We start from the raw sequence: 13237 nt of genomic DNA on the forward strand, positions 1-13237 counted from the left end.
ATTTCTACCAGAAGTTGTAATGGTGGGATACTTAGGGCTGATGTTAGGATGGCCTTGGCAGGCTTTGTCTGCTGGCAGTACAATATGTCTCTCTATGTCTCTGCTGATTGTTATGTGGCTGTTTTTCTCCATGGTAATAACATAGAGTCATATAGCACATTATAGCATTTTGATATTATTATTTAATGCAGAGGGAATTTTTAGTCATTGTATATATTGTTATAGCAAATATTCCATGAGGCTGAACACCTGGTCACAGATAGTCATTTCAGAATAGGACAACATTTTACGTCCAACTCATCAAATTTCAAATAATCCATGTACAAAATACTAAAACATGCAGTTGTTGTGTAAATTTTCTTGTCCTGAGACCAAACCTAAAAAAAACTAGAAGCAAAGAATGTTTGAAAATATTTTTTTAAAAATGCCAAATAAGTCTGGAGTGCCATTTTTCTCTTGTCCCACCCCGATGATGATGACCAAACTGAATCTCAAATAAAACTGTTAAAATGAAATTTAAATCTCTAACTTTTGTATTATTTTTTTCATTAATGTCTCTTGTAATTGTGGGAACATTTTTTTTAAATCAAGATAATATTTTAAATAATAATTATTAGGCATGGAATGTGTGTCTCACAACATACAGCGTCTTTGAGTTTTTGGAAAAGCGCTTTATAAATAAAAATTATTATTATTATTATTATTATTATTATTATTATTATTATTATTATTATTATTATTATACACCCAACCCTGTTAGCATAACTTTTTTAGATGATAGAAGAAGAAGAAAACAGTGAATCAAATGATACGCTGGAATGAACATCATCAGTTTTCCAAATGAATGGGTAGAGCAAAGCCATGTCCTCTTTTCTATTTTTCATATTTTCATAACATTGTGAGTCTTGACTGAATGTCTCACTCTATCTCATGCAACCCTGTTCTGCATATTATCTTTACTATTTTCCATCAGTAAGTTTGTCCTCTTGGTCAGCAGTAACAACTAGCTAAATATCTAGTTTCTACTCCTGAGAAAAAAACTAACATTAGCATGAGTTTGCAACCCTGTTACTGTGAGTAGAGTAGGGTTAGCAAACCACAAATAAAACATGTAGTAAAATTGGTACTAGTGATTTGTAAGCTGAGTCAGTCAAGCATTTGATGGTTTATTACCTATTATTGATTAATATGAAGCAGAAAATTGTGAGAGAAGGTTTATTTAAAAAAAAAAAGAAGTCCAAATGTCCTCCATTTCTGGAATGACCCATATCCACATGTGCACTGCTTTTATACTTAATAATAGTGTAAATCCAAATATAAATTCTGCATTTGTGGCTGAGAGTGGATGATTAGATGGGGGTTTCTGTGCTGAAGTGTGAAGTGCAGCTTTGCTCAGGCTGAGGATTGCAGAGTCTCGGTGAGGAGAGCACCTTGATCATCTGACGGCAGACGGCTCCTCCCCGCTCCCTCCTGTCTGCCAGGCGAAGCAGAGGCTTGGACACAACTCTGCCCGCGTTCCTCTCCACAGGCTCGTCTGCGTGCGCCGGAGACATAGCCGAGTTATCCACTTTGAATAAACAAGGACTCCGTTCCTCCCTGGTGTCTGCTTTCCAATGAATCAGTGATGAGAGTGGCCGAGAGGAGAGACGGACGCTTCTCTTCTTTGTGGACCGGCGGTGCGCAAAAGTGCGCTCCGTGGCTCAGCATCATCTTCATCCTCCGCTCCTGAGATCAGCCCAAACCCAAGAGGCGCACTGATATCCTCATCGAAGCCCCCCCGTGCGAGGTAACCAGATTTGATTTTCTCTCAACATTTCCTCCTTACTTTGTGTGTGAGAGCCTCCGGTCCTGACACACAGCGACTCACACACATGCTTCCACGAATCTCCAGCGTTTGACAAAAGGACGTTTTATTCCTCTGAATTCATAGGCGATTAATTTATGAAGTACGAAGCTGGAATAAATCCAGTTATCGCCTTGCAGAAAAGCTGCATCTGACATTTTGGAACATGATCATTCACTCATGTGAAATGAGAGCCTTGTCTTTTCCCAGCAGTTCACATTTAAATCCTCTGTAATAGAGTATTGATCAAACTAATTAAAATGCTACATCCAATAAATTAGCTTTATAAGCTCCCAAGAGCACAGTCTTCTGTATATCCTATGGGCCGTGACATATAAAATCTGCTTCCAATTAACACTTTTAATTCATTAAAAGTTTTGACTGAATTTTTATAAAGTTGAAAATGGATCCAAACACAAACATCCACAGATGTTTTAGTGCTGAAGTCTGGAACTGAAAGATCTCATGCTCTGGATGTTCAAACATGGGATCAAGTCACTGGTTAGATTCAATCAGACAAGAGCAGCTAATGATAATTGCCACTCTCTTGTTCTTGATGAAATGTAGCCTTGATGTAGCATCGTTTTCCCCTCAGCATCACATCTCCCGTATCTGCTATCAGATCTACCCAAGTGAAATTCCAGCAGCCACATATTAACGTCACAGGATGCAAATTGCCACTGGCTGTGCAATTCACCTCTGATTATGAGCATGTGGGTGTTGGCTTATGTGAGCCGGTGCTTCTAGCTGCAGGATTTCTCAAAGGCATAAGCCGGTATTTCACCGGAATAAGTTCTCTGATGAAATTTAAATGAAACATACTGTTTTCCAGCTGCAGCCTCTTCCCATCCCATGGCTAAAAGTGGGCTCTAATTGGTCTATATTTACAACAGGTTCAATCTTTTAGTCATAGGCTGCTCAACTATGCTCCTGAAAGTGATGTGGGGGTGTTAATGTTCTGACAATTACTTTACCGCTCCTTACATTGAGAGGTGCAGTGTATGTATGTATATATCTCTTTAGGTTTTTAAATCTGCATACAGCTGTACTTTACCAGAGGAAAATCCTCATTTAGTTTTTTAGACGCACAAGACATGAAAGATCTTAAGAATCTGTATCAATTAAATGTACTAAGACACTTAAAATGAAAGGATGGTTTTGTTAGAAGTGGTAAAATAAATAAATAAATAAATGCAATATAATTATAACTAATAAGAGATTCCACTAGTGAGGAAGTAAAATGGTCAGAAAACTGGGATGCAGACTGAAAAGAAAAGGGCAAAAGGTCCACATGAAAGAGGGGTCACCCTTATTATTTTCATACCCGACTAATCAACATGAATGAGACGACTGTGTATCCCGATCTAAACTGGAACAGAGACTTTGTTTGCTTCATATTGTGCTGGAGCCAAATGGGTAACTAAAGGTGAGCTGGATGGTCTGTGACATCATTCTGACAGTGAGTGTTTGTGAGGCTGGTTGTAAAAGACAATAGTGGTTTGGAGAGGCGTTATAATTTCTAAATCCCCAAAGAAAACTCAAGGTGTCTGAGTGATATATTACTGGACAAACACACTGGGTCAGTGTATGTTAGACCACGGAGAGAGGAGAGTTTAATGTGGGAAGGATAGAAAAAGACGGAGGAGGTAGAGAAAGAAACAGTTTCTCGTGTACAATTTCCTGTTATTAGGTTTTTGTTTGATGGAGTTTATCCAGTTGGCTCCACTTGAGCAAACAGGGGGGTGGAAGAGAGGAACAACAAAACAAAAGTGCATTCTCTTTTCCTCAAGTTTTCCTAATCAAGAGCAATAGAAAGTAACAAGGGGATGGAATTAATATTTGATGAGGTTATGTTTGCTGAATTAAAGGATGAAAACCATTAGCTGAGGCATATGGGATATTTGTTAAAAATGCAAATGAGTTCCAGAGTATTTCTCTTTTTGTGGTTGTGGGGGTTGGTTGATTTTCCCGCAAGAGATAAAAGAGCTTTCATGAAGGAATCAGCATGTTTCTGCTGTAAAAATGTGCACAGTGCAATCTCAAGGCTAGAATTTCTGTATTAAAAGCTTCCTTTATTTATATATATATATATATATATATATATATATATATATATATATATATATATATATATATATATATATATATATATATGGACACAGGGGACTGGAGTCAACCCCAGCTGACCTAGGGGACACCCTGGACAGGTCACCAGTCTGTCACAGGGCTACATAGAGACAATCACACTCACACCGATGGACAATTTAGAGTTACCAATTAACCTGAGCATGCATTTGGACTGTGGGAGGAAGCCGGAGAACCCAAAGAAAACCAATGCATGTACAAGGTGAACAGAAGGATGCCGGAAGGGCCAGGACATGAATTGGGGATCTTCTAGCTGCAAGGCGAGGGTGCTAACCACCAAGGCACTGTGCAGTCACACACACACACACACACACACACACACACATATATATATATATATATATATATATATATATATATTAGTGCTGTCAAATGATTTAATCAGATTAAACACAGGGTTGCTGTGGATTAATTTAGATTAATCGTGATTTTTAAATATCATTCATTTTTAATCTATATTAATCGCGTTTCATTTTGCATGAGGAAACAGATTCAAGAAAGAAGGGAATATATATGCATGTAACGTGTTTATTAAACACCTGTGCTTTGGTGAAAAGAAAACCCCTTCCTATAGAGTGTGCCTATTACTGTAAGTTGGAGGACTGTTCCGTCTTTGGGGTTTTTTGTATTCAAAAAGAGGGCCGATGTGCTGTATAGCTCAGGGGTATTCAACTAAAATTGAATAGAGGCCCAGTCAGAAAAAATGTATTAAAGCAAAGGTCCAGAAAATCTTAATGTCTAACGTGAATTAATGTGATATATGTTGATGTAACCTGGTAGTTTTATTAGTGTCTGCAATAACTGATCATCAACTCAAATAAATTCAGTACGGTTCAAAAACATTTTGACAACAATTATTAATAAATAACTTTTGATATAACTGTACATCTGAAAATAAAGTGAAAAATACTGACTGCACAACATGAACCAACTTATATACATCTTTAACAATACCTAATCTCCAAAAATTTAAACAGTTGAACATTTTTACATTTTTTCTGTCTTCTATCACTCCCCTTATACCCCTGCTGCTTAATGGGAGAACTGAGCTGCCAGTATTTTGAATCATGGTCTGAATGGTGTCAGGGTCGTTCTCAGACACATTTGGAGCTCATTGGTGAATCTGGAACCATATTTAGTTTGGATGATATTCATCATTGTGAAGCTGGCTTACAGCTGTATGTTGAGCCAAACATAGTCAACATGTGCAGGGCGACTTTCCTCTCGGTGTCTATTTGTTTATTACTCCCCCAAGGAATTTGACGGACGGATGGAGGAATGACTTGAATATTCGGTTCAGTCCGTGAGGTCAGAGGCGGTGAGCTAAGGGAGGAAAGAGCCGAATTTTCGGCTCGGTTCGTAACGCCCGACGGGGGGTAGGGGTGGAGGTAGGAGGGGGCGAATATTCGGATCTCAAAATTAATATCTGCATACCACCATGGGGACAGAATATTCGGATCCAGCCCTAGCAACAGGTTGAAGTTTCATGGAGAAAAGTAAGCAATGAAATTTTTGTCAAACTTTTCAGAGAATAACTGAAAACATACTTTGTTGTGGTATATCGTCATATATATCGTTATCGTGATATAAAATAATCCATATTGTGATATATGATTTTTTCCATATCGCCCAGCACTAGCTAACGCAAGGCAATTTTGTGTTTATTTAGTTAGTCTGTGGGTCGATCTATATTAAATGGCCAGATTCTATGTTGCCGGGATTTCTGAATACACAAATTGAGGAATGAACAGTCTTGGAGGAGCACTGCACTCTCTGAGTGCTTTTCTTGTTTATCTTTTTGTCTGTCCTCCTCTCATCTGTCCCTCACCTGTTTTCTGAACTCAGCTGTGATGTTTAGCGGCGGGAATGCAGAGACCAATTCATTGGCTGAGTAGTGTCAGGCGGGATGGCTGAACTCGGACCTAATTGGTCTGTTTTTTAATGAAAAGAAAAATCTCCAGAAAAAAAAAGAAAAAAACTGTAACCAGAGTTGCTGTCTCGTTTACAGTGAGTTTGGGGGATACATGTGCTCATTTCCTGAGCTGATAAACTAATGCCATAAACACTGGAAAAGCTGCGCCAATTTAAAACACCTGAAATGCATTGCCAGAGACGTTTCAGGGATTTTCAGTCATTCTACGCTGCAGATGCATTAATTGCAATAAAGTTTTTAATCTGATTAATTATTTTGCTGAATTAATCTGTTAACGCGCTAATTTTGTGTATATATATATATATATATATATATATATATATATATATATATATATACACACACACACACATATATATATATATATATACGTATATATGCATATATATATATATATATATATATATATATATATATATATATATATATATATGTTTTGACCATCTGACTGTCGCAGTTTAAATCGAGACTCATCAGACCAGGCAACGTTTTTCCAATCTTCTATTGTCCAATTTTGGTGAGCCCGTGCGAATTATAGCCTCAGTTTCCTGTTCTTAGCTGACAGGAGTGGCATTTGGTGTGGTCTTCTGCTGCTGTAGCCCATTTTCTTCAAGGTTGGACATGTTGTGCGTTCAGAGATGATATTCTGCATTCATTGGTTGTAACAAGTGGTTAATTGAGTTACTCTTGCCTTTCTATCATCCCCAACCAGTCTGCCCATTCTCCTCTGACCTCTCACATCAACAAGGCATCCACACAACTGTCGCTCACTGGATATTTTTTCTTTTTCGGACCATTCTCTGCAAATCATAGAGATGGTTGTGCATGAAAATCCCAGTAGATCAGCAGCTTCTGAAATACTCAGACCAGCCCATCTGGCACCAGCAACCATGCCACGTTCAAAGTCACTTAAACTTAAGGTTCTGTGTCTTCCTTAAGGACTTGCACAATGCAGTCTCAAGGCCTTCAATTCTGTATTGAAGATATGCATAGGTTTCATGTGCATATTGAATGCAAGCTTGATTATGAGCATGAATGTAAACATGAAGTTGACTTCACTGCTGCCATTAATCACAGTTAGCAGAAGGCTAAACTAGAAGTAAATCTACATAAACACAACAACACCTTTAGATTTAACAGGAAATTGAGGTTAGCAGCTCACTGGCCAGGATAAGAATGCCAAGCGCCCAATTCAGTAGTTAATGAACGTAAGTCCAGTTGTTTGAGTACGCTTTACCAATCCGGATGTGTTTTACTGTGTTTATCATCAGACTCTTCTTTGGACTTTTTTTGCGTTGTGTTGCAGTGTAGGTGGTTGTTTCCAATTCTGGAATAGCAACTTCTCCTTGTGGATTGTGTGCCACGGAATCAGGCTTTTTACCATTTAAAGCACCTCTGCATCCAATAGGATTTATGCACTCTCTCTGGGAAAAAAGCAAAAAAAAAAAAAAAAAACTTGTTTGAAAACCATTATAGACTAGATTTCTTGAAGCCTGAAAATGGAGCCAAGAGGTGGTGCAGAATTTTAGATCACTTGAATTACAACATCATGAAAGATTAGCATGGACTTTTAACAGCAAAAAATAATGCCTACCCTAGATTTACTGAATTTGCATGTTAGGTAATACTTTTCTGTTTCCATTCCTGGAGTTACATGTGGATATCTGCGGTTACAGAACTTTCCATGGCAGAATTTAGACCGTGTGGTACTAACTGACCTTCTTTCTTCGTACGCTGTGAGAAAACAGCTCAGAGTATGCAGCTAGTGACTCATCAGTTGAGGAAATAACATGAAATCAAAGTAACATCAAGAGAGAATCAGTGCTAATGTTTGCAATCTGAGCTAACTATAGCAGGCTAGTCTGTTTAGCTCAATTTCTTCCACTTTCACTATGAAATACACACCCAGCAGAACAATTAGTCTTGGCAAATGTTTCATGTTGGAAAGTGCTTGCTGTACCAGTGAAGAGCATTGTTCACAATTAGGCCCCAAAAGGCTTTGGAGGACGGATTTCTGCACAACATACAGTAAAACACACACACACACACATATATGTAGTTTGACTTCTATGGGACAGTATTCGATAGAGACTGAGCATCATTATTTTCCTGTGCGCCCTTTTAATAGAAGTTGTCAGCTGTCATGTGCCTGATGATTGACTTTGATCCGAGCTAATGATCGCTCTGTTCATCACAGAGCCTCAGTACTTACTCGTCATGCTCTCAGCCCTAACGGAGTGTATGCATGATTTCAAAACTGAGCCTTGGAGATTCTCAACTCTGCCAGCTTCTTGATTTTGGATATTTACGCTGTGATTAGGTCACTCGACTACAATCACTCATCCAGCATTGTGATGGTAATGTATACAGAGGCTGATTTTTGTGTGCGCCTGTAGAGTTGACTGGATCCCCTGTCTGCCTCCCCAATGGACTGATTACTGATCAGACTAGCATTTCATATCAGCCTTGTGGGGGGAAATTAGAGGATTAGCAACAACTTCATGCTTATTCCCTACATATCTTCCAGGCCTCCAAATCCTGTGGAAGGCATTGTTATTTTAAGTAGCTTGGCAATTGAGCATGGAGAGAAGCTCTAATTCTCCCAAGTCTTTGGAGATGCAGTGCTGCAGAAAGCCAGCATTTTGGAGCTACCTCCCCTGCTATTCATGTTCTTTCATGATGTGAAAGTGAACAACTGAGAGAGGGCCATGTAGCTTGCTGCCAGGACCTTTTCACTCCACTCCTTGGTTCATACATAATAGATAAGTCACTGTAACTTACAGTACAGGGGCATAACTAGGCTAATGCCCGGATTTGCATATTTGTGCCGAATTCCATAATTCATGAGTGCGCAGCAAGCAGGGATCCAGGGTGAAGAAGCCACCTTGGTCCACAAGATGAGCAGCATACATCAGCATCAACAACATCCAAATTAAAGTCGGCATAGAAGCTGTCTTTACCATGCATTTTGGAGCCTCGTCTTCATCATCTGAGCTCAGCCTGCGGGAAAGCCTTATTAGAGGCAGAATCTGATGACAGAATCAGACAACAGGCTTTTTCCTGTTAGATTTACTGCCATTCTGAAATAATGGGACAGGGTATGAGTGGGTGAAAGAGGAGACAGCAGAGGGCGGTGACACCTTCTACTGAACAGATTTCACGAGCCACTTTTCATCAAGAGGTTCAAGAAAGCCTGACGCTGCCATCATCGGCAAGTGATGTGAAGTAGATTTATCATTCCACTTGATGACGGGCTAAGTTATTTATTCATTACTTTTGTTCTCTGGTTGCCTGGGATGAGAAGGCACATCATGCCAGGCACATCCCTCATTACTAGGGATTGCGTGTCATACATCCCTTTATATATATATATATATATATATATATATATATATATATATATATATATATATATATATATATATATATCACACTCATGTCTTGTCATGTTTGTCAGATTAATAGTAACTGTTGCTTTGGAGAGATCACGACCCCGTCATGTGGAGTGAAATTTGTTTTGATTCAGATGCCTCTGCTTCGCCATATGTATCAATTTATTTTGTGTGGGTGTGTGCAGCTTTGTGCGGCAGAGGAAGGGAAAGTAGCAGACAGCGCTGTGAGATTTTCTGTTTGTGAAATATGTTCCATGTGTGTCTGGGGGCCTGAGAGCAGAATATTTAACATTTCAACGAAATGATTTCTCTGCAACGCGGCGCTGTGCCATTAATTTAGAGATTTTTAAGATAGTCAAGGGAGCTAAAGAGGGACTTCACGTAAAGGTGGCCTCATATTTTACATTTTGAAAGGATCAGCTCTTGGTTCCCCATTAAAAAGTGATAAAGTGTTTGTCTGTCACTGTTAAATCATCTTTACTTTGCACGATAGCTAAATCCATTTTCCTCTCTTGTGTACTTTTCCTTTTTGTTTACATATCACTGCAGATGAATACTCATGAGAACAAAATGTCAAGCATTGGTCGGTTCCCCTGGCTCGCGCTCTCGCCACCACCAGAAGCAATGCTTGACATTTGTTCTAAAGGCAAAGATCTGGGTTTGTCTCAACGTGAAATTTGATCTTTAGAGACACTGATTCAGGTTTATTGTGGGAAGGTCAAACACCTTACAAAGACAGCGCAGACACACTGTTCTTTGATCTCCAAGTTGTGCACAGAGGAAATGAAAATAATGACCTCGCAGTGTCCTTCAGATCAAAATCTTCCGTCCTTGTTGAGCATTTAACAGGAAGAAGCTATTGTTGAAGGAGAGAGCTGCCCAAAAGGTCTTTACAAGTAGATAAAGTGTTAACAGTATGTATTTAAGAAAGACTCTCACACACATAGATATAGACAGACACAGAGCAGTCTCCAGAGGAAGCTATCTGACCGGTATTAATGATGTCTCACTCGTGCCTGCTGATGAAGGCTTCAGCAGATCTCTGGAGGCTGTGCACTGAGCTGTCCATGATGCTGAATGAGACTCTTCATCTTGGTTTTTGGAACGGAGAATGCCCAAATGAGCACCTCTCTTTTCCCCACCCCTAAGGGGAATACCGCTCATCTCAAACTTGAAATTGAACTTTGAAATGTACAATTCCTCTGTCTTAGATTTTCTCTCTTTTTGCTTAGTGGCAAAGATGTGGCACAAAGCGTTGCTGCTGAACTAGATGTATGTCTGAATCTAAAAATACCCGCACCACGAAAGCACCCGAAAGTAAGGATTCATTGTCATTCAGTCATTGTGCCTTTACAAATAAATAATCATTTAATGTGATTGGTAACCTTACATGTAGGTAACATCGCTGATGACCGCATTTCACGTAAACACTGTGGTTTCCTATTACAACGTGGACATCGCTGCTCAACAGTCCTCACCCACACCTTGGTGTCACCTTGCTGAATAGAATAAAAAATGCGAATGCTTCTACCCTTTTTCCGTTTCCAGAAACTCAACTCAGATGAACTCTGGTCCAAAGTCTTGTTTTTATGCTATAAAGCAATTTTACTTTTCCTAAAGTTTTTCAGCAGGCACTCATAGTCTCACAAAGTAAAAGAAACACAGAACAATGTAATTCAAGTCATGATGGAACCCTGCCACAAACTGTACGCTTTGTAGAAGTTGACATTGAGTCAGAGGTGTGTTCACTAAACTACTATCACTGTTGTGAGAGAGGCTTCATTTAGAAAATCAAGCTATTTAAGCTGTTAACATGTCTATAAGGTATTTTTATATGTAAGAAGACACATCATGAGCCATAGCTAAGCATTTCAAACTTGAAAATACAATATGCTAACAACAATCTCAAAAACAGATTCAGACTTCTAGGGTTTTATCCATAACAAACCTGTGAACTTGCAGAGTGGGGCTACCTGTATCATTATATTTCTTTAGAATTAGTTTCCAAACAGCTGAATTATTTCAATATTACAACTTGCCAGTGTGTACCGTAGTTATACAGACTTTGAGCTGCTGTGGTCCAGCTGCAATGGTTGGAGAGAGACCTTAACTTATTATCCATCTGTATTGGAAGGGTGCTTCTAATATTTTTCCCTGTTATTTGTGTTTATGTGTGAAGCATTTTTAAAATTTAATTCTATGCTATGTAGAGCCACAGTGATAGATAGATAGATAGATAGATAGATAGATAGATAGATAGATAGATACTTTATTAATCCCGAGGGAAATTTAAGTGTTCAGCAGCTTAAATACAACAACATAAAATAACAAAAAGAGCAGGTTAGTAACATTAACAATAGAGGTTATTATATAAAACTGAAATTAAAATTCAATATGCAGTATGTACACATTTCAAGGCAGATGTATAAAATTAAAGTGAATATGGTGATCAAGTATTCCTTTAACTGTTATTTCTAGCTAAACAAATATTGCTTCTGTTTTGGTAATTGTGTGAATATGAGGTTTTCTTTGTTATTTATCTGATGATTAGTTGAATATTTTGAGTTTTTGATCATGATAATGCAAATTAACTTCAATACTGTGGAATGCAATATATTGAGAAGTGCTTAGAAGTGATCATCATATTTGTGGAGAAGAAATAAAATTCACCTTAAAACTGAATTTACAACTAAGCAGGAACTCCACTGATAATTAATCAAGTGAATATTTCAGATTTGTATTATCTTACAAGCAAAGTTGCTACCCATTCTTGGTGTTTTGTCAGTTTGAGGATTTATTCTTATCTTTGTCATATTACAGCAAATTCAGCATTTTGTTGTTGTATTGTGTCAGCATATTTCTACGCTATTCTTTGACATTGCATAGTCGGGTTCAATCAAATAGCATTTTTCAGATTGTCGGTATCATTATGTTGTTTAACTGCTTGCTGATAAAAGAAATTCATCTTAAAATGCACTAATTGCTTGGTGGTAGCACTGTCGCCTTGCAGCTAGAAGAACCCCAGTTTGCGTCCCAGCCTGCCTGGGATCTTGCAGCTTGATGGAGTTTGCATGTTCTCCCTGTACGTACGTGGGTTTTCTCTGGGTTCTCCAGCTTCCTCCCACAGTCCAAAAACACACTGAGGTTATTTGATGATTCTATGATTCTTTTTTATTTGTTTTATACATTGTAGAATAATATTGAAGACATCAAAACTATAAAAGAATACATATGGAATTATGTTGTAAAAAAAAAGTGTTCATTTACAGTATTGAATACTGAAAATTCTACAATGTAGAAAATAATACAAATAAATAAAAAAGCATTGAATAAGAAGGTGTGTACAAACTTTTGACTGGTAGTGTGGTTCAATTCAATTTAGTATTGGGATTTGTGTTCTCATAGTTTTAATGCTAAGATTGTCATTTTATCTGAAAATGTGTATCAGTTCCAAATATCGGTCATCTTGATTACTAATAATCTGTATCAGTCCTGACAAAAAAAATAAAACAATTTATACCGATCAGGCCTTATTACATCGCTAAAGCAATTCAGTGATTTTTCGGAAGATAAATCAGTAGAGAATGAACAAAAATAAGAATCATACTTACAGCCCAAATGTTCTGTACAGGACTGTAGTGAGCAAGATTGTTTTACAGGCATTTCTGTCTCTCTAGTCAGTCAGTGTGGAGTCTGCTAGAATCTGCCTGTTTTGTAGAACCAAAAATTCTGTCAGTTATTTGTAATGACAGATTATTGATAAATAGCCTGTGACATTTCTACTGAAGTCCCTTTTTTGCGACTTTACACCAAACCAAAATAGAAAAGATAAACTAATTAAACTGAACTGAAACAACTGTGACAATGTGCAGTAACATTATCTGGGCGTATAAAGATACAATCAAGATATCATGAATCACATTG

The 13237-nt window shown here is 38.1% G+C and overlaps 1 protein-coding gene across 1 annotated transcript in view; it reads left to right on the top strand.

The window, feature by feature from the left end:
- Window positions 1-1456: 1456 nt before the first annotated feature.
- The window catches only part of hs3st1l1 (heparan sulfate (glucosamine) 3-O-sulfotransferase 1-like1), a 30306-nt gene continuing 18525 nt past the window's right edge, over window positions 1457-13237 (top strand). The window contains exon 1 of the mRNA XM_055018999.1: window positions 1457-1786. The gene's annotated coding sequence lies outside the window, so the exon portion shown is untranslated. The remainder of the gene's footprint in view (window positions 1787-13237) is intronic.

The sequence above is a fragment of the Amphiprion ocellaris genome, chromosome 16 (assembly GCF_022539595.1).
Source record: "Amphiprion ocellaris isolate individual 3 ecotype Okinawa chromosome 16, ASM2253959v1, whole genome shotgun sequence".
Lineage (NCBI taxonomy): Eukaryota > Metazoa > Chordata > Actinopteri > Pomacentridae > Amphiprion > Amphiprion ocellaris.